Source organism: Atractosteus spatula, unplaced genomic scaffold, assembly GCF_055471065.1.
Source record: "Atractosteus spatula isolate fAtrSpa1 unplaced genomic scaffold, fAtrSpa1.hap1 Scaffold_11, whole genome shotgun sequence".
NCBI classification, from domain to species: Eukaryota; Metazoa; Chordata; class Actinopteri; order Semionotiformes; family Lepisosteidae; genus Atractosteus; species Atractosteus spatula.
Window position 1 is genome coordinate 27,501 of NW_028296664.1, and position 20,548 is coordinate 48,048.

Below are 20,548 nucleotides of genomic sequence, written 5' to 3' on the forward strand. Positions count from 1 at the left end.
ATGTGGAGCGGATACTGGAGAAGACGCACACCTCTGAAGACATCACCATGCCTGAGCAGCTTTTTGTGCTGTATTACCTGCAGACTATTCTCCAGCTGAAGCACCTGCAGCACCTAGGGGTGATAAAGAATATGACAGTAAGAATGACAGTCGTGCATATTTCAGTTGTTTGGTCAAATTCTAACAATGACACTATTATCTGACATTTATAAAGAGAAAGAATAACAATGATAGTCAGGGCTCATCGCTGTCATTTAGGTGGGCTCCCGTTACTTAGGGCCTTAACAGGGAGACTGGACTTGATGGTGGGGTGAGGGAGAAGATTCTCTCAGCTCTGTTTTCAGTCAGGCAGAATGAATGCACTTGAGAGTGGAAGTGTGAGAGTGGAATTTGATCTCCACCCCAACTTTTTTTCAGTAACTCCATATGGAACAAGAGTTAGTGAATGGCAAACATCAGGTTCAAACAGCCTCAGCAGCACTAAATCGTAATAATTCTTAATGACACCTCCTCATGTAATATGTAGCCCCTTCTCTCCTTCACATTCATCTTTTGCACCTCTCTTCCACACCATCCCCTACTTGTGAGTCCTCATTGGGATCCCAGCCGCCTCGTTCTACAGAAGCTTAGCACCCAGCCAAGTAGGTCAGACTGACTGATTGAAACACTCAACACTCTCCATACACTTCATTACTGGGTGCTGCTGTTGCTACTGTAAAATGATTAGTAGCAGTTTTGAATCAAATATTATTTATTGAATTGCTTGTGATTTCAGGTCCAGGTATGGATGCAGAGAAAGGATTTTGTGTCACAAAGAGGGCAAAAACTGGCGATAATAGCAGTGACAAAGCACACAACCTCCTCACAGCAGCTGGCATGCTTTGCCCTGAATGAAGAAGAGGAACATGTAAGTCGAATTTACGCTCATATATTCTCTCCAGTTCATTGCCAACATCTGTCTTCGGCATTCAACAATAGTTGAAAAGTACAATAACTGCATTTTGTCTGTTTTTTCAGGTATTTCACCTTTACTTCACTAAACCACGCTGTACTGCCACTGATAGCATCTGTGGAACAGAGACTGAAAATGTTTTCATTTCTTCTGTGGAGGAGCCAATTTATAATCCTTCAAACGACTTGCGAAGACTGCATGAGAAGTAAACCAAATCACAAAGTTGTTTTAATGTATTAATCGAACTGTCCGTGGCTTGGAAACAATAATACACTGTGTATATGTGTTTGTTTTGTAGATACCATCTCCAGTTCACCACCAGCCAGGCTGCCAGGAGGGCATTTGAGACGGCCACAAAGAGGCTCACAGATGCACAGAAGAGCATCGTGGCAGATTATCTGGCCCACTCAGATGGAGGGGATAAGAGTAGAAAAGGAGATAAATGAAGCTCAGAAGAGCATAGAGGCTGATTAGCCACCCCACTCAAATATTCCCAAGACAAAACACTGCGAGACATCTGCCCAGCTCGTATTCTTATTGAAAGTTTTGGAATTAAGAGGTCTAATTGTCACCACTTTTGAAAAACTGTTGACTTTATCTGAATGTTTATAAAGAGCGATCACTCCACTTAAAACAGTTTTCAAATTAGTTCATAATCAGTGGCGCAATGCAAAGAATCGTTTTCAGTGTAAGACATCTGCTTTTAAATTGAAAAAACTCTCAAATCTTTTTTAGATGATGTATTAAAAAAATTACTGATTTATGAATTTAATATTTACAGACAAAGGCAATAGTCATTGTCAGAAGATCGATGATGGCCCAGCATTTCCAGAACGGACACTGGAGTTTCCAGCAGCATTAGACAGGCAACCGCTTGGGAAGAGACATTGACTGAGACAGACTGGACTTCATGAATGACACCAAGAACAGGGCCTACAGGATGAGTCTAGATAACAATTCCTTAAACCTTTTAGTGAAAGTTTCTGAAAAGACTAAGGACTACAGCAATTGTTTTTGGACTACAGAGATATTTCAAAACTTCTTTAAGAAGTTAGACATTTGATAAAAATAAATTTTAAGTGCCTTATCTGTACAAGAATATTTTAGAACTTTAATTGCAGTTCAAAAGATGCCGTAGACCTTATCTACAATGACTGCATTTTATGTTCATTTTAGCCATAAACTGTTGTAAATAGTTTAATTGAAAAAAAAATAATTCAGAACACACAGTTGATTTTGAAATTGTGAGGCAATTATCAACTACAGTGGCTCCTATGTATGTCTGAGCTGTGATTTCTGATTAATAGAGACCTGTCTCTTACACAAAGGACATTTTTCACTCTAACAGGTGTCACTTTCCAGCAGAGTCTGTCACATTCTTGAAGGATTTACTGCATTGGAGCAGATAAGCAGCCTCAGTCCACTGCAGCTTTTAATGTGACAGGTTTCTCATAATGTAAAAGCAATAGAAAAGTGCAACAAATGGAGTTCTTGAAGTTGTTCTTTCATTGTGTCTTCAACAAAATCATATCAATGTGCTTCTTCTGTTTTGTAGAGTCCGCCTGCCACTCTTCTCCAGCCATGTTGCACCGATTGCACTTCATGAATGACACCGTTTGTATTCACCCAGAACAGAACGCACAAGATGATATGATATGATATGGGCCCTAACCCTCTATAAACCCTAGAGGTTTTTTTTTCCTTACTAAGGAGTTTTTGGTTCCTCTCCTCTGTTATCTTCTGGTCTTTTCTATTCTGTATTCACAACATATATGGTCACTTGCTTTGTTAAGTGCCTTGGGCAACCTTGTTGTAAAAGGTGCTATATAAAAAATAAATTGAATTGAATTGAAGATGAGTCGAGAGAACAATTCCTTAATCCTTTTAGTGAAGTTTTCTGAATAGGTTAAGGACTAAATAATTTTTTAGCCATTTTATAACATAATTAAGAAGTTGGAAGTTTGATTTAAAACATTTTCAGAGGTTTATCTTTAAAGGAATGTTTAAAAATGTAAGTTGTCTCTTAAACAAAGGTCATTGTTTGTTCATTGGAACAAGTGTCTCCAGATAATCAGTTAAGCAACCTAAAACAATTGATGATTGTAAATATGACAAGATTGTCGTATTGTAAAAGCTACAGTAAAGTGTAAAGTATATAGATGTTGAATTCTTTTGTTTTTGTCTTCAACACAAATATATGCAGATCTTATCATTTATTTTACTTTTCTGTAGCAGCCGCCTGCCAGTCAGGATGCCAGGAGGTACATGATATGACCCACAAGTACTTAATGATGCAGAGAAGAGCATATGGGAAAAAGAAAATGACATTTATCTATTAACACACCCAGAAGTCAGAAGATGGGTGATGGGACAGCATTTCAAGACCAGACACTGGAAGTTAAATTGAAGTTTTAGAAGTGATTCTTTGTGTTTTGCTTCAACACAATAATATGCTCACATGATTAATTTTTACATAATGCCTGATATTCATTACAGTCCAGGGTTCCCAGGAGTACACATGCCACAGCCAAAATGTGACTAGCTAAAGTACAGCAGACCATAGAGGAAGAACTCTTGCCCACATTTATGTTTCTGCTCTGAAAGGCACTGGATAAAAGTATGTCACATACTGCTGTTCAGCTGCTGATTTTGTGCAAAACATTGCATATGAAAGATTGGAGTGTCAGCATTCTATGCATTTCAGACATGAGTATTATATGTATAAGTTAGATTTGCAACATGTTTTAATAACTGAAAAATTGTAATATCGCAAAGTTTGCTTTGGTTTCCTTCAGGGGCTCTGGTTTCTACCCATCAGTCCGAAGATATATTGGTGGGTGGTTAAACGGATTCTGGTCAAATTGGCCCTAGGTGTAAGTATATCTATCTGTATGTGCATCTGGCATCCTCAGAAGAGTGCTTTATGTTTTAGTTTCTTAATTTCTCTTGATTACTACAGTTTATTTGGAATAATACATTTGTGATTAATGTTAAGTGTTATTTTAATCAACGGAATGTCAATGAGTTAGTACTTATCCTTAAATAACATGCAGTAAAAATGGAAATTTCAGACAGATTATCAGCCAAAGTTTTTGTAACTAAACTGAGATTCCTGTCTTAAACATGCTGCATATGTTTATGGTCGTCTTGAAAAGTGTTTCATCACAATGTAAACGTATATTAAACAGATAACATACTCTATAAAGATGATTTATCTTTTGACAATTTTAAGTCCATACTTCACTTGACTTTGGAAATTATGCCATATATATGCCTGATATTCTGATTTTTCTTGATTACAGGAAAGCACCACAGTCCATGTGATCTTATTATCTGTGACCAGTGTTGGACCGCTCAGTCAGCACTACATCGTTTTGAAAATTCTTTGGAAACTGGATTCCCAAGATGAAGATTTAACATCATCAATGACATTACTAACATTAAAAAAGTCCTAAAACTAGAGGGGTCTACATCTTACTAACAATCCAGACAGGGAGGAGATGATATGGTCCGTTTCCAGTGGTGGCACAAGGGTGAAGTGGTGTGCAATGACCATGATGACATTCTGGCAGTGCTGGCTCAGTTCAAAATCACAAAGCTTTTCCTTTTTACCTGTCATTCCAAAAAGGACACCTTTGGAAGAAGAAGAAATCAATTGAGGAGAAGAAACAATATTGAAAAATAGGGGACACATTTTATAGGGAGTATAGGGCTGATGCTGAGCTGAACCATGGGGTAATGCATTTGGCATTTGTTGAAACAATCAGTTGCAGAGGGATCTTGAGAGGAGAGGTGAGTCCGATATCTAGGAAATCCCCTGCAACACTGGAATCAATGAAGGCCGGAAGAGACCGTTGACATTCACCCCTGGAAAGAGCTGCTGGAAGTGAGAGCCCAGAGGAGAATGGGGAGAAAGAGGGCTCTGGCCATGGAGACGAAGTGGGACTGGACGTCGGATTGACGTTCTTGTAGTCTTAAATCAATTCCATTTCAGACTCGTGAAATGAAAGCCTCCAGGGCAGGGAAGTGGGGAGGTAATTGGACGAGGTGATCCTAAAGTTCATTGGAAAGCCCACGACTGAACTGATGAATGAGGGCATCAGGACTCCAGGGACTAGGGAAGCCAAAAAGCGGAGTTCATCAGCATAATCCTGAAGGGAACGAGCACCCTAAGCCTGGCATGTTGTACCACAGAATCGCTTTTAAACCTTATCTCTGGTATACTCAGTTCCTATTGCTGAATGCATGATGAAAGTATTGCTTACAGGTGTCTGACATAGAGCACTGTGACACCCTTTGAGACAATACTGTGCATGTTTCACAAATTATCATATTTTATTAGAGCTTACATTTTGGCTGCAGATCTGCAGTCTGGCCGACAGGTCTTTGAAGAAATGACAAATTCTGGATCATGTCAAAGGAGCAGGAAAAGTGTATTCAGTGACGTGTTTGCAGTGATTCTGTGTCTCCAGCTTCAACACAGTGAAATATATATATGCTCGTGTGATTTACTGGTACATGCCCAGGGCAATAATCAGGATCAGGATTTAGCTCCAGATGCACCAGAGATAGTGTTGTGAAGTACAGCAACCCACAGGATCACAAGGGTGGATTCATTGCACTGTTTCTACTTAAAAAAACAGCATATACAGATGTGTATCAGCATAGTACTGCTTACAGATCTCGGAGACTGATCCCTGTTACTGTTGACAGAAACCTGTGCTTGCTGCCCAAAATTATAATATTTTACTAGAGCTTACATTTTTGCTGCGAATCTGCAGTCGGGTCGACACGTCTTTTAAAAAATGACAGATTCTTGATCATGTCAAAAGAGCAGTAAAAGTGTACTTAGTGAAGTGTTTTCAGTTGTAGAAACCAAGAAATTTGGGCCTGAACTGTTCGTTCGTCCAGCCAAGCTTTATTGTATGCATATAAGGAACCACAATAAGGACCATAATAGTTATAGTACCTATCATAGCTCGAAGGGGATATGGCTCTACACAAGTTATATATACATTTCTCCACAACCTCCCCCTCTTGTCTTTGATGTAGATCCAGGAAATAGAAACCTTCCTTTCTCATCAGGGGTTTAGTGTTGTAGGCATCCTCTCACGAGGCACCAATAAATGTAGGGGTTTGTGCATTTTCTGGGACAATTATTAATTGTAGCAGTAAGTCACAAAATGATTCTTTGATGGCTATTGAAGACCGACCTTATGGCATAACTCAGCTTCGCACACACACGGATACTAATACATGCCAATACATTTATCAATACATAAAATGTGCGTATAAACAGAACAGATCTTATTGTGAGTGTAGCAGAATACAAAAGGTATATATTCAATCATGAAGAGTTACAAACCAAGAGGGACATACATTCAGTATACTGTTCATTTAGACCGTTTCGTAAATGAACTTGGTTACAACTTCTACACTAGATACTCAAATGCAAGTACATCACTCATAGGAATTAAATTGATATCAGCTGGTGTTGAGGTAACAATTGAATTCTCGAGCTGTAATGCAGAATGTTGAATACTCATCCAATCTGTGTGGATTCAGATCTTCCGTGGACACAAAGAAGCAGTGGCAGGCTGTTGCTGTGTCCAATCGTTGCTCTCTGGCCCGGTGCCAGCAGTGGCCAGTGTGGGAGAAGGAGGGAGTGATTCCTGCTGCGATGCGCTGCTGATGCTCTCTGAAGACCGGCTAGTTAGTGTTGGCTTTACTAGCGAGTTTGTGCACAGGAGAAAAGTGACTGTGGGTTCAAGCAGGTCATACTCTTTAGACAGGAAGAAGACCGGTTCGTTCCTGATGAAGCGCTAGTCCTGAATACTGATATTCAGCTGTCCACAGTTCCCACCGTAGTTCACTTGTTGACCAGGTGAGCATTTGCGGTTGGTTCACGAGGCTTGCTGCTAGGCTAACCTTGGGTGGATCCTTTGGTTACGGTCTGGCGACCTCCGTTCTCGACTCTTAGAACAAAGGAAAGTCCTGGCACTCGGACACACTGGCCGTTACGTGATTGTCGGGGCTGAGTCTTAGAATGTTCAAGAGGAGCCCTGAGTCTGCGAATGTCCAGGAGAAGCCCCGAAAAAGCCTGTTTTAACTGGAGGAACTACGGCCGTTCATTGGTTGAAAGTTCCGTGGGCATCCGAGACCCACGTGGGGTTAACCTGCTCTACCAGTTCCTGATTGGCTGATGATGAGTAACAAAGCACTCTGACCTTAGGGTTGTAAACAACTTGGGATGAGACTCTCCCAGACAGTAAGGTGTCAGAGAATACCATTTATTAGGGTTGCTGGAGAATCTCAACATTGGGAGTTGATCCTTATCAGGACACTCTATTGGCTAGAAAAACACCTTAAATGTGAACCAAATGGAATGGCCTCTCTGTATCCAGCACCACTTGAGATGAGGGAGAGAGAGACTGGCAAGGGAGCAGCAAACTTGATTCCTGTATTTTAATAAGCCTTGCCACTACAGTGTAAACATTCACCATTTGGGTAAACATTCACCATTTGGGGGTAAGTACAGGGTGGGGGGGAAGCATCTGTGCTCAAGCAAGCGTGATAATAATAATAATAATTACTTACACTTATATAGCGCTTTTCTGGACACTCCAAACAAAGCGCTTTACAGGTAATGGGGACTCCCCTCCACCACCACCAATGTGCAGCATCCACCTGGAAGATGCGACGGCAGCCATAGTGCGCCAGAACGCTCACCACACATCAGTGGGGAGGAGAGTAGAGTAATGAAACCAATTCATAGATGGGGATTATTAGGAGGCCATGATTGGTAAGGGTCAATGTGAAATTTGGCCAGGATGCCGGGGTTACACCCTTACTCTTTTCACGAAACGCCCTGGGATTTTTAATGACCACAGAGAGTCAGGACCTCAGTTTTACGTCTCATCCGAAGGACGGCGCCTGTTTACGGTGTAGTATCCTCTCACGAGGCACCAGTAATGTAGGGGTTGTGCATTTACTGGGACAATTCTTAATTGTAACAGTAAGTCACAAAATGATTCTTTTGATGGTATTAGAATCCAACCTTGCGGGATAATTCAAGCAACGCACACACACAGGTACTAATACACGAGAATACATTTATTAATACATAAAATGTGCATATAAACATAACAGATCTTATCGAGAGGGTTAGCAGAATACAGAAGGTATATATTCAATCACGAAGAGTTACACATACCAAAAGGACATACATTCAGTATATCATTCATTTAGACCGTTTCGTAAATGAACTTGGTTACAACTTCTACACTAGATACTCAAAAGCAAGTTCATCACTCATAGGAATTAAATTGATATAAACTCAGGTTGAGGTAACAATTGAGTTCTCGAGCCGTAATGCAGAATGTTGAATACTCATCCAATCTCTGTGGATTCAGATCTCCTGCAGACACAAAGAAGCAAAGGCAGGCTTATTGCTGTCCAATCGGCACTCTCTGGCTCGGTGCCAGGCAATGCTGTTGCCTTGCGCCGTGATGGGAGATTCCTGCGATGCGGTGCGCTGCTGATGCTCTCTGAAAACTGGCTAGTTAGTGTTGGCTGAAACTAGCAAAGAGTTTGTGCACAAGAGGAAAGTGACTGTGGGTCCCAGCAGGTCAGGAAGAAGACCGGTTCGTTCCTAATGAAGCGCTAGTTCTGAATAGTGATTCAGCTGTCCACAGTTCCGACCTGTTCACGAGGCTTGCTGCTGATGCTAACCTCGGGTGGGTCCTTTGGTTACGCTCTGGCAACCTCCGTCCTCGACTGTTAGAGCAAAGGAAAGTCCTGCACTCGGACACACTGGCCATTACGTGGTGGTCCGGGCTGAGTCTGAGGATGCTCAGGTGGAGCCCTGAGGCTGAATGTCCAGCAGGCGCGCTGTGAGAATGTCCTGCGCTTGGGAACTGTGTTCCCTTGGGAACCTTGTGCTGCCCTGGAATTGTTCTACAGGCGCTCTGTGTTGCCTGTTTTTACCTGGAGGACATGCAGGTTGTTCATTGGTTGAAAGTTTCATGGGCATCAGAGGCCCACATGGGGTTAACCTGCACTACCAGTTCCTGATTGGCTGGTGATGAGTAACCATCAATACTACAGTATGTGATTGAAATATTTTATGTCATGTGTGGGTATTTCTCCCATGTATTAATCACAGGCAATGTCAACAGAATAGAAACATTCACCATTTACACCATTCATCGTTTACTGCAGTATTTTTTTCAAATTCAATGCATTTCTATTCCTTTTACCTTTTCTCAGTTTTTCCTTTCCAAACTTGTAAAGTCAGTATCTCCACCTTGTGGTCATTGTTAGTAATGTCTTATTTTGAGGGAACATTGTTTTTCAGGGCATTCAACAGTGCTAGATGTTTTTTAAATTGAAGGCCACTACTATACATAATGTGAGTTTGTTTAAAAAATAAAATGAAAGGAATGCATTTTTATGAGGAAAACAATGTTGATATTCCCAAGATAATCTTCCTTAAATCGTGTATTGCATCATTGGGACACTTTGTGGGCTTGAACTACAAAGATTTTCCTGTTCTATGGTACAAGATAAATAAAAACAAAAGCATGTATTTTATTTAGATTTTTTTAAAAACACATAAAATAACTAATAATTTATTTAGTTCACATAAGTGAAATCACTTTTAGTATATTTAGTCCCTAATGCACAATGCAATGATAATTTGTGCAACATGCACAGGTGTGTCTCAAAGGGCACAGTGTTCCATAATCCAGAGTGCTTCATAGTTTCATACTGCCAAAACATAAGCAGCTTTTGCATAGTAGACCAAATAATAGCAGAAAGGTAACAGCGATACCGCACTACAGCATAACTGTTTTTCTTTTTAATTTAGAAATAAAAACAGTATTTTTTCAAATTCAATGCATTTCTATTCCTTTTACATTAACACACCTTTGCCTTTCCTAACTTGTAAGGTCAATATCTCCACCTTGTGGTCATTGTTAGTAATGTCTTATTTTGAGGTAAACATTTTATTTCAATTCTCAATTTTGTGATTTTATTTTTATAGATTTGAATTGTTCATTCAGCAGTGCTAGATTGTTTTTAAATTGAAGGCCACTACTATACATAATATGAGTTAATTTAAAAAATAAAACGAAATGAAAGGAATGCATTTTTATGGGGAAAATAATGTTGATATTCCCATGATAATCTTCCTTAGATCATGTATTGCATCATTAGGACACTTTGTGGGCTTGAAATACAAAGATATTTCTGTTCTGTGGTACAAGATAAACAAAACAAAAACACATTTTTATGGAGGCAGACATGATGCTGAGTTTTAAACCGGGGATAATAGAGAATAAATGGAAGCTCTGAGTCCCTGCTTTCACGTGCATTTGGTTTTACGCTTGTAGTATGCACCATTTTGGAGATATGAATGAAAATATTCCATCAATTTTGTCAATATTTAAAAAGAGGTCTTTTATCTGAGGGTCTTTTATCTTACAGATTGTGTTTGAGGCTTGCTGTTGTAGCGGCAAGGCTTATTAAAGTACAGGAATTAAGTTGCTGCTCCCTTGCCAAACCTCTCTCTCCTTCATCTCAGTGGTGCTTGATACAGAGAGGCCATTCCATTTGGTTCACAATTAAGGTGTTTTTCTAGCTGATAGAGTGTCCTGATAAGGAACAACTCCCAAGGCTGAGACACATCAACCACCCTAACAAATGGTCGTCTCTGGCATCTTAAAGTCTGGGAGATTCCTAAAGAAAGTCTTATTCAAAGTTGTTTACAACTCTAAGGGCAGAGTGCATTGTTACTCATCATCTGCCGATCAGGAACTGGTAGGGCAGGTTAACCCCACGTGGGTCCCTGATGCCCATGAAACTTTCAACCAATGAATGACCGCAGTTTCTCCAGGTAAAACAGGCCGCACAGAGCGCCTCCTGAACATCTCTCGACTCAGCGCCTCCTGGACATTCTTATACTCAGAGCTCCTCCTGAAAATCCTCAGACTCAGCCCGGACCACCACGTAACGGCCAGTGTGTCCGAGTCCAGGACTTTCCTTTGTTCTAAGAGTCGAGAATGGAGATTGCCAGTGCGTAACCAAAGGATCCACCCAAGGTTAGCCAGCAGCAAGCCTCGTGAACAAGTCGGAACTGTGGACAGCTGAATCACTATTCAGAACTAGCGCTTCATCAGGAACGAACCGGTCTTCTTCCTGACCTGCTGGGACCTGCAGTCACTTTCCCTCTGTGCACAAACTCTGCTAGTAAGCCAGAACTAACTAGTCGGTCTTCAGAGAACCCACTGCTAGAGCATTGCAGCAGGAATCTCCCCCACCACGTCGCACGCCGCAACAGCACTGCTTGGCACCGAGCCAGAGGGCGCCGATTGGACACAGCAACAAGCCTGCCACTGCTTCTTTGTCCTCAGAAGATCTGAATCCACAGAGATTGGATGAGTATTCAACATTCTGCATTGCAGCTCGATAATTCAATTGTTACCTCAACCTGAGTTGATATCGATTTAATTCCTATGAGTAATGTACCTGCTTTTGAGTGTCTAGTGTAGTTGTAATCCAAGTTAATTTACGAAACGGTCTAAATGAATGATATACTGAATGTATGTCCCTCTTGGTATTTGTAACTCTTCGTAATTTAATATATACCTTTTGTATTCTGCTAACCATCACGATAAGATCTGTTATGTTTTTATGAACATTTTATGTATTAATAAATGTATTGTCGTGTATTAGTATCTGTGTGTGTGCGTTGTTTGAGTTATCCCACAAGGTTGATTCTAATACCATCAAAAGAATCATTTTGTGACTTAATGCTACAATTAATAACTGTCCCAGTAAATGCACAAACCCCTACATTTACTGGTGCCTCGTGAGAGGATGCCTACACTGTTTATGAAGCCTTCTGCCTTTGGCTCTACTTCATAGTATGTTTGCCACACAAATCTGTGCTTCTTCCCAGGTTCTTCCTCATTTAACTCATATAACTCATCTGTTTCTTTCTACCTATGTTTAATCAGTTCCAAGTCGATTGGATTATTATTCTTCTTAAGTTGGTCTTCTAGACATTGTCATTTTTTCTCCAATCTTCCATATTTTATACTCCCTCAGTTTCTTCTGAGTAGTAGTGATACCTATAGATACTGCTATAGATAGATATTGCCTTGGCAGCTTCCCAAGTATAGCAGGGTTCACTTCTTCGTTATCATTGTTCTCTAAATATGACTTGACTTCTTTTTTAATTTGATAATCACATATTTATGCTTGAGTATACCTGTATTCAGTCTCCAAACTGTATTTCTATGTCTTTATCTTGGTGTAAAATAAGATACACAGCTGAATGATCCGACAAATCACTGTTTTCTATTATACATTCTTCCACCTCATGCCTATTACTATTAAACATGAAAAGTCATCTATTCTGGAGTATGCTGAGTGTGGGACATTATGGAGTATGCTGAGTATTTAACATTAAATACCGCTTCTTTCAAATTTCCATACACAACCAGCAAATAATGGTGTGATATATATGCTGGCAACTTGAAAATATAAATCCAAACAACATGAACAGTAAACAAAAAACAATTTAAAAAAGAATGACTTCCACCGATGGGGTCAAACGGTGATCTGCTTCCTTCCCAGGAATGGAGGGGAAGTTCCCATGTCCTGTGGGGGCCCCTCGCTCACACCAGCAGGTGAATTAGCTCCCATGCTCCGTCTATCTCTGCCAAGAATGAAGCTCCACCTTCCCGGTCAGTTTGCAAAGTCACTGTCTAACAATAGGTCTTTCAATATCATATACTGTATATAATACAAGCAGAAACGTCGTCTTCTTATCTATTCTTATGTATTATAGTTCCCAAATATGACTGATATGCAACAAAAAGTATGCAGTGATTTTACAATGTTTCTTGGTTTATATCTGCTGTGGGTGAAATTCATCCGTTTATTTTTATCCTCTCCGAACTGCATCGATGTTATATCCTCTTTCTTCAGGTTCTCTAGTGACTCGTCAGCATTATTGTAAAGCTGTGTTCCTGTCCCCCCCTGGATTTGCATCTTGACCAGATAGGGTGTGTCTGAAAGGGTGCTCCTCTGTTTCCAGTGTGTCTGTCTTTTCTAGTTGTTCTTGAATCTGCTCTGTGAACACTTGGTGGATGGTGTGGTTAGCAGGGCCTACTTGACCCTGCATAGAGCGGTCATCTGAAGCACATGGTTGGACTGTATGCATGACATTCGTTCTCATGCTCAAGGCTGCTCATTACTCCTTCTGGTTAAGGAATCCCTTGACAGCATGATTTCAATCGTATGCTGGGATAGGCAAAATATGCCTGCTCTCTCTTCATCACTGACACAATTCTGCCTAGTAAAATAAATGCATCTGATCCTCTAGTAAAACTCACGAGGAGACTCAGATGTCCGTGCTTAACCCAGTGGAAAGCAGCAACAGCCAATACCTGACCAATATGGATAAAATATTCCTATATCATAGCTTGACATCAAAATCGTTACAGATTTTTGGTCCCTGCCTTGCCTTCTACTCACCTGGTAGTTTTTCTCACTAAAATAATGTAGCGTTTTCAGGCTCCCTCAGGACAAAGGACAAGTGGAGACGTGATAGTAAACCAAGCAACTGCTTTATTCTCCTAACGAAACCACACAAAAACCAAACACAACATATACACACGAGGAGACTGACGGAACACATACACATATTTAGGGTGGTAATTACTTAACAACAGGATATACACTTATAAGGCTACACAGGACACTAAAGCTCTTACGACACTATTTACATATGCAGGGTCAGCTGCTGGTCATCGTGCTGAGGCTCAGACTCCCCCTGGCTACAACTCCCAGCCTGCTCCGCGGTACTATGAGCGCCTAGGTGTGCTTCCTCCTCACCACCGGGCAAGGGCGTTACAATAACTTTCTTTGGTTCCATAGCTTCAGGCATGAACTGGAACATATCCTTTAGCTCGTCAACTTAGGTCTTGACATTACAACCAGGTATTGTCAGATCAAACATTTCTTGTATATTGTTAGCCATCTAAATTAGTGGAGGTTAAATCCGCTGCCTTACCTACAAAATGGATCAAGGACAGGACGGATACACCTGAGCGTCCTGTATAGGGCTCTTTCTGATCCACTCGGAGATCCTAGTCTAGAGATTCTCTGAGCCCAGGCTTCCTGAATGCACTTGCACCCTTGGCCCCTACCTGAGACACGCATGCTCTGCTTGAGATCTCTGATTTCTTGCAGGGCAGAGTCTTGTTCCTTGATCAATATTTCTCTTTGTTCAGTTATTCGTTAGTCTTGTTGTATGAACTTTCCAATTTGATTTCCCGATCATGCAAGCTTACCTGTATCTCTTTTCTGCCCTCCTCCATGACAGAAGGTCTTCTATTTTCTATTTTCACTAACGGTTCTTTGAGTAGTTTCTTTTTCTGTTCATTTTCCATTTTCTTGAATTGCTCTTTTTTATATTCCTCCAGCTTACTCTTCTTCTGAGATACTGAGCTTTTGACAACAGTGATGGGAAACAGCACAACACCCTCAATGACAGATCTGTCATTGAGAAAAATATAGAAAATACAGAAAAATATAAATGGCTGCCAGATAATCTGAAGTTCAGTGGTTTATAATTAAGATCTCTGATTGCGACAATCCTGGTTACTGGGACAGTACTAAGAAGTCTGACTTCAGATTTCAGATTGAAAAAACCAATGCAGAAATCCCAGCCGGGACAATTTCCTAGTTTAAAAAGGAAGGGTCCCAGTCTTATCCAGTTTAGCTTTAAACTACTCTAGATAAATTTGAATTGACACTGACTGAGTTGTCAAAAGCTCAGAAACTCAGAAGAAGAGTAAGCTGGAGGAATATAAAAAAAGAGCAATTTGAAATGTTGGGCATAATCAGTGAAAAGAAAATGGAAAATGAACAGAAAAAGAAACTACTCAAAGAAGCGTTAGTGAAAATAGAAAATAGAAGACCCTCTGTCATGGAGGAGGCCAGAAAAGAGATACAGGTAAGCTTGCATGAACAGGAAATCAAACTGCAAAGTTCATACAACAAGACTAATGAATAACTGAACAAAGAGACATGTTTATTGAGGAACTAGACTCTGCCCTGCAAGAAATCAGAGATCTCAAGCAGGGCATGCATGTCTCAGGTAGGGGCCAAGGGTACAAGGGCATTCAGGAAGCCTGGGCTCAGAGAGTCTCCAGGTCAGGATCAGAAAGAGCCCTATAGAGGACACTCAGGTGTATCCATCCTGTCCTTGATACATTTTGTAGGTAAGACAGCGCCTTTAACCTCCACTAATTTAGACGGCAAGCAAAAGACAAAGAAATGTTTGATCTGACAATACCTGGTTGTAATGTCAAGACCTATATTGTGGAGCTAAAGGATATGCTCCAGTTCATGCCTGAAGCTATGGAACCAAAGAAAGTTATTTTAGTGAGAAAAACTGCCAGCAAGGCAGTACATGAGTAGATGGCAAGGCAGGGACCATGGATCTGTAACAGCTTTGATGTCAAGCTATGATATAGGATATTCTAGCCACATTGATCAGATATTGGCTTTTGCTGCTTTCCAGCATACAACTGCATTCATGCTGTCAAGGGATTCCTTAACCAGAAGGTGTAATGAGCAGGCTTGAGCAATGAGAGATAATGGTCATGCATACAGTCCAACCATGTGCTCCAGATGAGCGCTCTGTGCAGGGTCAAGTAGGCCCCGCTACCACACCATCCACCAAGGGTTCACAGGGCAGATTTAAGAACAACTAGAAAAGACAGACACACTGGAAATAGAGAAGCACCCTTTCAAACACCCTATCTGGTCAAGATGCGAATACAGTGGAAGACAGGAACACAGCTTTACAATAATGCTGAGGAGACGGCAGAGGACCTGAAGAAAGAGAATATAACATCGATGAAGTTCTGAGGGGATAAAAATGAACAGATGAATTTCACCCACAGCAGATATAAACCAAGAAACAATCTAGTAAAATGTGATAATTCATGAAACATGCACAGGATACTCAAAGGGTGTCACAGTTCTCTATGTCAGACACCTGTAAGCAATACTTTCATCATGCACTGAGCAACAGGAACTAAGTATACCAGAGGTATGGTTTAAAAGCGATTCTGTGGTGCAACATGCTAGGCTTACAGCTAGGCATTTGATATACTAGGCTCTGAAGGCCTTCAGTAGACATCATACCCTATAGATTCCACAAGCCCCATAATGCAAGCACTTAATCAATGTCACTCCTGCTACAATGTGATTGCTTCATACCTGTATATATTGTTTTTTTAAGAGGAAACAGTGCTGTGTCTCTTTCTTGTGATCCTGTGGGTTGCTGTACTTCACATCACTATCGCTGGCCCATCTGGAGCTAAATCTTGATCCTGATTATTGCCCTGGGCAATACAGAATCACTGCAAATACTTCACTGAATACACTTCTCCTGCTCCTTTGACATGATCCAGAATTTGTCATTTCTTAAAAGACCTGTTGGCAGATCCGCAGGCAAAATGTAAGCTATAGTAAAATACAGAAATTTTTGCAACAAGCACAGGTATGTGTCAAAAAGCATAGTACTCTGTTTTAGAGGCCTGTAAGCAATACTTTGTTCATTGCATTATGCAATGATATTTTTCACATATGTTAATGAAATCAGATCTTAAGTGTTGTTTATAAAACAAAACTAATTAAAATAAATGCTTTTGTTATTATTTATCTAGTATCACAGAAGAGAAAAATCATTGTAGCTCAAGCCCACAAAGTGTTTTAATGCAATACATGAACTCAGGAAGATTATTATGGGAATGCCAGTATTGGTTTCCTCATAAAAATGTATTCCTTTCATTTCATTTGATTTTTTTAAAGAAACTTACATTACTATGATAGTTCCATTGAACTTGAAAAAAAAATCGTGCACTGCTGAATGCAGAATTCAAATCTGTAACATTAAAATCACCTATTAGAGAATTGAAATAAAAACCTGCCTCAAAGTAAGACATTACCAACAATGACCACAAGGTGGAGATATTGTCCTCCCATGTTAAGAATGATGAAGCTTTGTTAATTTGCCTTTCATTTGGTTGAGCATCTGTGTTGGGCTTCCACTTCTAAAGCTCTCCAGATGCTGTTGGTGTATTTGCAGTCCAGCTCATCTTTTGAAAATAGCGGGTCACTTGGCCTTCTGTTTGTAACTGTAGAGCGTAATGGTCTGGAATGAAAACCAGAACAGAAACCCTGAGAATTAATTCCAAATTTGTTTCTCAGTGAAAATAATAGTTTTGTAAACCTATCAATAATGTTCTGCAGTCTCATCTTCCTCTGATCTGATGTCCACCTGTTGTAACAGTGTCAGTCATGACTTCCAGTCAGTCTCAGGCGCTCTTTCTTTCTGGGAAGCTGCCCGTCTAATGACACTGGAAACTCCCATGTCAGCTCCTGGAAGGCTGTGGCATCATCCATCTTCGGATTTCCAGATCCTGCAGCTGCCACAGTTGGTGTTGATCTGATGTAAAAGAGAATATTAGTATATTATTATTATATTAGTATAGTATTATATTAATATTAGTATAGAATATTAATCTCTGTAACACGTTGGCTAAAAAGAACTGAAACTGGTGTTTTCTCTTCCAGTTACACAGCAGATGTACATCCCGCAGTTGCGATTACTCTCTTGATATTTCAAAAGCATGAAGTAATTGTTGTTTTTGACACATGAATATTTTGTCATTTATTCAGAACATGATGACACTTACTGAGCTCCATCCTCTGCAACACCTTTAATGACTTCAATGGCTGAACAGATGTTGTCATGTGTCAGTATCCTATAGTTTTTCTCTGCAGTACCATCTGAGTGGACCAGATAATCCGCCACGATGCTCTCCTGTGCATCTGTGAGCCTCTTTGTGGCTGTCTCAAATACCCTCCTGGCAGCCTGGCTGGTGATGAGTGAGAGGTGGTATCTACAAAACAAACACATACACACAGTGTATGATTGTTCCCAAGCCACAGACAGTTCGATTAATACATTAAAACAACTTTGTGATTTGGTTTACTTCTCATGCAGTCTCCGCAGGTCATTGGAAGGACTATAAATTGGCTCCTCCACAGAAGAAATGAAAAAAATGTCAGTGTCTTTTCCACAGATGCTCTTAGCAGCAGTACAGCGTAGTTTAGTGAAGTAAAGGTGAAATATCTGAAAAAACAGACAAAATGCAGTTAATGTACTTTTCAACTATTGTTGAATAACGAAGACAGATGTTGACAATGAACTGAAGAGAGAATATCAATGTAACTTTGACTTACATGTTCTTCTTCATTCAGGGCAAAGCATGCCAGCTGCTGTGAGGAGGCTGTGTGCTTTGTCACTGCTATTATCGCCAGTTTTTGGCCTCTTTGTGACACAAACGTCTTTCTCTACATCCATTCCTGGACCTGAAATCACAAGCAATTCAATAAATAATATTTCATTCAAAACTGCCAATGATCATTTTACAGTAGAAACAGCAGCACCTAGTTATGAAGTGCATGGAAAGCGTTGAGTGTTTCAGTCAGTCTGACCCACTTGGATGGATGCTAAGCTTCTGTAGGATGAGGCAGCTGGGATCCCAATGAGGACTCACAAGTAGGGGATGGTGTGGAAGAGAGGTGCAAAAGTTGAATGTGAAGGAGAGAAGGGGCTTACATATTACATGAGGAGGTGTCATCAAGAATCATTAGATTTAGTGCTGCTGAGGCTGTTTGAACTTGATGTTTGCCATTCACTAACTCTTGTTCCGTATGGAGTTACTGAATAGAAGTTGGGGTGGAGATCAAATTCCACTCTCACATGTCTGTTGTCCAGTGCGTTCAATCTCCCTGAGTGAACACAGAGCTGAGAGCATCTTCTCCCTCACCCCTCCCTCCAGTCCAGTCTCCCTGTTAAGGCCCTAAGTAACGGGAGCGCCACCTAAATGACAGTGATGAGCCCTGACCAGCACTGTCATTCTGTCTCTTTATAAACGTCAGATCATTGTGTCATTGTTAGAATTGGACCAAACAACTGAAATATGCAAGACTGTCATTCTTACTGTCATATTCTTTATCACCCCTAGGTGCTGCAGGTGCTTCAGCTGGAGAATGGCCTGCAGGTAATACAGCACAAGAAGCTGCTCAGACATGGTGATGTCTTCAGAGGTGTGCATCTTCTCCTGTTCCTCTCCACGTCTCTCTTTGCAGCCCTCAGCACCTACCAGCAGTCACTGGCGCTCGGCCCAGGATTCTGCAGCTGTCTGTATCTGTGGCAGAAGGAGTAGTACCATCAACGTCAATTCCCGTCATGTACTGGATCCGGAAACCAACTGGAATCAGAGTTCCAAATGGAAAATACCTTTTTCTGATGACGTCCTGTGAGACATCCTTGCTGTTTTTTTGCTGAATGTCCTTTAGGATGCTCTGGAAGATGATGATGACGTTAGCCAGCCTCCTGTGTTAAGTTGGTGGCATTCAGGATGTAGCACAGGAACTGGTTGATGTTTGTGATGTAATTAGCATGGTTTGGTGAGACAGTCCAGTCATCCTCAGTTGGTAAAAAAAATTGCGCGTTTTGGGAATGTCCTTCACAAACATCAAGGATGCTTCAGATGGTTCCATAAAAAACAGGAAACTGGAAATGTTGTCTATAAAAAAAAATGTTTTTAGGGTTTATTTTTAGGGCTGGTACAATCTCAGATAGGTGAATTCTGTGCTAAAATTAGTTAAAATTAAAATATGAGTTAAAATATGTACTTTGTGAGTCTCTGCCCAGTTTTATATACCTACCTCCTGAGAGCAGTTGACCACACCCAGGTCCTGTATAAGGTACTGTTTAAACCCAGCTAGGAGAGGAGCATCCAGAGCTTGTTTTCTGTATAGTCCAGCCCGGGTCACTCTCCTCCGGAGAGCCTGCTGATAACTCTTAACTACTGGGGTCCTGTAGGGATTTACTGGAACAGGACCCAACCCCAAGTCCTTCCAGGGCATCTTATTTTCCTGGGCGACATGCCATCTGGTATGGTTCATCATTAACATTACTCTCCATTTTGAGGTTTCGCCATGGGTACTACCTAGTGGGTTGGAGGGCCCACAGGAGGGGTAAGATAATTTAGACCTCATTTGGCCTCTACATCCTCAGGCAGAGCAATGGAGTTACCAGCGGGACCATGTGGAGGTAGAGGTCACTAAGTCTCCACTCCTTACCCAAGGGAGTTAAGAGAATTTCCACGCTTCATTGAATTTCTTCACTTTAACATTCAGAGCACTGGGCAGAAATCACATCGCATTGACACCCGCCGTGGGCCTTCATGATGCTTTGTTTTAATTAAACAGTCGAATTCCCGTGGTCTGCACCAGTTCTAAGCCAGCTGCTAGACACTGGCCGAGGCCCCTTGCCGCCCGCCGGCCTTCCCTGGGCAGGAAGAGGTTGACCGACGCGCGCCTCAAGTGGGGAGATCCACGGGAAGGGCCCGACGCGTGTCTAGATTCGCCGCCGTGGATGATGGCTTGCCCCCCCGGCACCCCGGCCTTCCCACGAGAAGGGGAGGGTGGGCT